Raw genomic sequence first — 3,671 nt, 5'->3', positions numbered from 1 at the left:
CTGGCCTCGAACTCACAGAGATCCGCCTGCCTCTGCCTCCCGAGTGCTGGGATTAAAGGCGTGCGCCACCACCGCCTGGCATAACTTGTTTATTAAGCCAATCACAGCAACAAGTCTTCACAGTGTGCACAAAGGGATTATTCCACAGCAAGAGGCAGATCAGGCAGAGAATTTAGGAAGAGGTACCCAAGTCCACTCCCAACAATAAGCACCCAGAAACTTGTAAATGTTCAGTAATCCAAACCATGTACTTTTGTGTGGTGGAATATTAGTTTAAGATGTGTACACTTGGGGGCTAGAGAGATGGCTCAGAGGTTAAGAGCATTGCCTGCTCTTCCAAAGGTCCTGAGTTCAATTCCCAGCAAACACATGGTGACTCACAACCATCTGTGATGAGGTCTGGTGCCCTCTTCTGGCCTTCACGCATACAGACAGAATATTGTATACATAATAAATCAATAAATATTTGAAAAAAAAAGAAAGAAAAAAAAGATGTGTACACTTGTTTATTCTATGGAATATTTGTTTAATGATGAAATGATGTGCTGCGTTCTATTATGTTGCATTTGTTTAACTATGTAAAACTGTGCTACTTTGCATGTCTAAAACACCTGATTGGTCTAATAAAGCACTGACTGAATGACCAATAGCTAGACAGGAGAGAGGAATAGGTGGGGCTGCCAGGCAGAGAGAATAAATAGGAGAAGAAAGAAGAGCTGGGCTTAAGAAAAGGAGAAGGAAAAGAAGATGTCAGGGCCAGTCATCCAGACAGACACAGAGTAAGAAAGAAAGGAACAGAGAGAAATGTAAAAGCCCGGAGGCAAGAGATAAACAGGATAATTTAAGTTAAGAAAAGCTAGTTAGAAATAAGCCAAGCTAAGGCTGGCCATTCATAAATAAGAATAAGTCTCCAAGCATTTGTTTGGGAGCTGGATGGCAGAACCCTAAAAGAGGAAAAGAAAACCAAAAACTGAAAGACCCAGATAAATCCAGACCCCCTAGCAGGAAGAGTAGAGCCAAAAATCTAGGTTAGCCAGTTCGGTGACTCTATTCCAGGAACTAGCTGACCATAAAGTTAGATTATAATCTTAAAAATAATCTTGAGAAATGGGGAGTTACCCCCTTGTGATTATCACTGGTATTTTTGGAATTTTCCAATGACGCCCTCCCTATCTGCTTTGGGTTGTGGTTTCTTTTAAATACCTCTTTTCCCAGCTACTCAGGGTCGAACTCCTCTATCCCGTGGGATGTGAATCTTGGCCCCAGCACGCTGGTTCCTGTCAATAAACCTCGTGTGATTGCAGCAAGGATGGTCTCTCATGAGTTCCTGGGAGGTCATGTTATCCCGAGACTTGAGTGAGAGAGTCTTCCCACTCTGGGGGTCTTTCAAAACAAAAACAAAAACTACACTTTTGTGTCTTTGTAGAGTCTACATTACATAAGCAGGAGGAATGAATTCAACTTCACCTCTTTGCCCTTTATGGATATGGGGAGATAGGGCTGAGTGTCAATTTTCTAACCACAGGGCTGGATCTTTCAGTGAGCATGCCCCATCTTAAGGTATCACAGAATCCTTTTGTTAAAACAAAAGATGTTCCTATTCTATACGTGGAAGATTGCAAAGGCACATGGTGCTTTGTCAGAAGCAGGCTCAAATCCAAAAGTTGACAAAAGATTTTTCTAGTGCCTCTTTCTACAAAGGTGTTAGAAGCTGTGAGCCAGGAACCAAGTGCAGATATCAAACATCTATTTGTCTTTCTATCACTGAAACAGCAGCCCAAACTCCTGTGCCTTCTTAGCCTTTTCTCAGTTGAGATTTCCAAGTTTTGCGTCCTTGGCAGTGTTGGGAGCACTGGTACATTGTAGAATATCCCAGTAAAATTCATCCGGTGCTTTTCTCATAGCTAGATTGCTGGTGGACTTAGCAGAACAAAAACGGACTAATGTCTGCTTTTGTGGCCCAATCAAAGCCACATCCTGTTGTCAGGATTCATCCTGTCGATCTTTACCTTGGTTACCTGCCTTTGTCACATTTTCCTCTTATCATTACTCTGTTTCCTCTTTCCAAAGTTTGCAAGGAAATCACTAATGAATGTCCATCCTTAAGAACTAGAAATTTAGGGCTGAAGAAGTGGTTCAGTGGATAAGCAGTTAAGAGAACATATTGGCCTTCCAGAGGTCATAATCCATCATTGAGAGGTGACTAAAAGCAGCAAGCAGATATTGTTCACCCCATGGCTTGAAAATAAGACTACTACCACAGTTTCAAGTCAAACTTGAAGCCGGGTGGTGGTGGCGCACACCTTTAATCCCAGCACTCGGAGGCAGAGGCAGGCAGATCTCTGTGAGTTCGTAGGCCAGCCTGGTCTACAAGAGCTAGTTCCAGGACAGGCTTCCAAAGCTACAGAGAAACCCTGTCTCGAGAAAAAAAAAAAAACTTGAAGCAAGCTCTAATTCAATACTTGCCAGATGGATGGACTCTCGCCAGGGCCAGATCCTCGGAAGTGACCCCAGACCGAGTATTGCAAGGGCTTAAGAAGGAAAGCTCATAGTTCATTGCATTCTCCATCATGTCCAATCAGGAGCAAGTGTATACCCTGAAGTATCTCCTGCCTGTGTACCTCCAGCCCACATGTAATATAGCACATCAGGAAGATGGCTCAAAGTTGTTTAGGGGAGTGAAAACATGTCACTTGTTTTGTTTTTTTTGTTTTTTTTTTTTTGTTTTTTCGAGACAGGGTTTCTCTGTGGCTTTGGAGCCTGTCCTGGATCTAGCTCTGTAGACCAGGCTGGTCTCGAACTCACAGAGATCCGCCTGCCTCTGCCTCCCGAGTGCTGGGATTAAAGGCGTGCGCCACCACCGCCAGGCCGTTGTCACTTGTTTTCTTGATGAATTTATTGAAGTAAAATTGCAGTGAAATTCCCCTGTTGTAGATGTAGCATTCAATGAGTTAGAAAATCATATTCAGTTGTCTTAACTGGAACCACTGTGAATATAGAATATTTTAATTACCCACCCAAATTTTGTTACAGTCTTGCCTCTTTTAGAATGTCCTTTCTCTTAGCATAATCTTAGAACAGTGGTTCTCAAGTAGCGGGTTGATGGCCCCTTTGGAGGCCAAACAACCCTTTCACATGGGTCACCTAACACCATCAGAAAATACTGATGTTTACAATTCATAGCAGTAGCAAAATTACAGTTATGAAGTAGCAATGAAAATAATTTTATGGTTGGAGTCATCACTGCATGAAGAACTGTATTAAGCGGCCATAGCTCTAGGAAGGCAATACCTTTGCATGTTGGGTAACAGTTCCCTACAAGATTGAAACATTCTATCCTGCAGGGATGCTCCTTAAGCAGAAAGGTAAACAACTTAAAAGAGCTTCAAGAGTCCCTGAAACTGACTGGATTCACTGGGTTCCTCCCTGCCAGAGTAAAAAACAAAAGCTGATAGTCCCTCTCAGATGAGCCAGGCTGCCAAGAAGTCTCTTAGACCAGAACAGACTAGCTGAGGTGGGAGGAGCAGCTGAGCTGAAGGAGGTTTAGACCAATTGAGGCACCTGGAAAGGTGTAGGGGCTGAAATATGCAGGCCCAAATTCCACATTGTCTGCTGGTCAGAAATCTGAGTGATTTACAAACACAATCTGCACCTTCCACGCAGGAGGGGAT

This window comes from Microtus ochrogaster, chromosome 19 (assembly GCF_000317375.1).
Source record: "Microtus ochrogaster isolate Prairie Vole_2 chromosome 19, MicOch1.0, whole genome shotgun sequence".
NCBI classification, from domain to species: Eukaryota; Metazoa; Chordata; class Mammalia; order Rodentia; family Cricetidae; genus Microtus; species Microtus ochrogaster.
Note: the sequence above shows the minus strand (reverse complement) of the source record.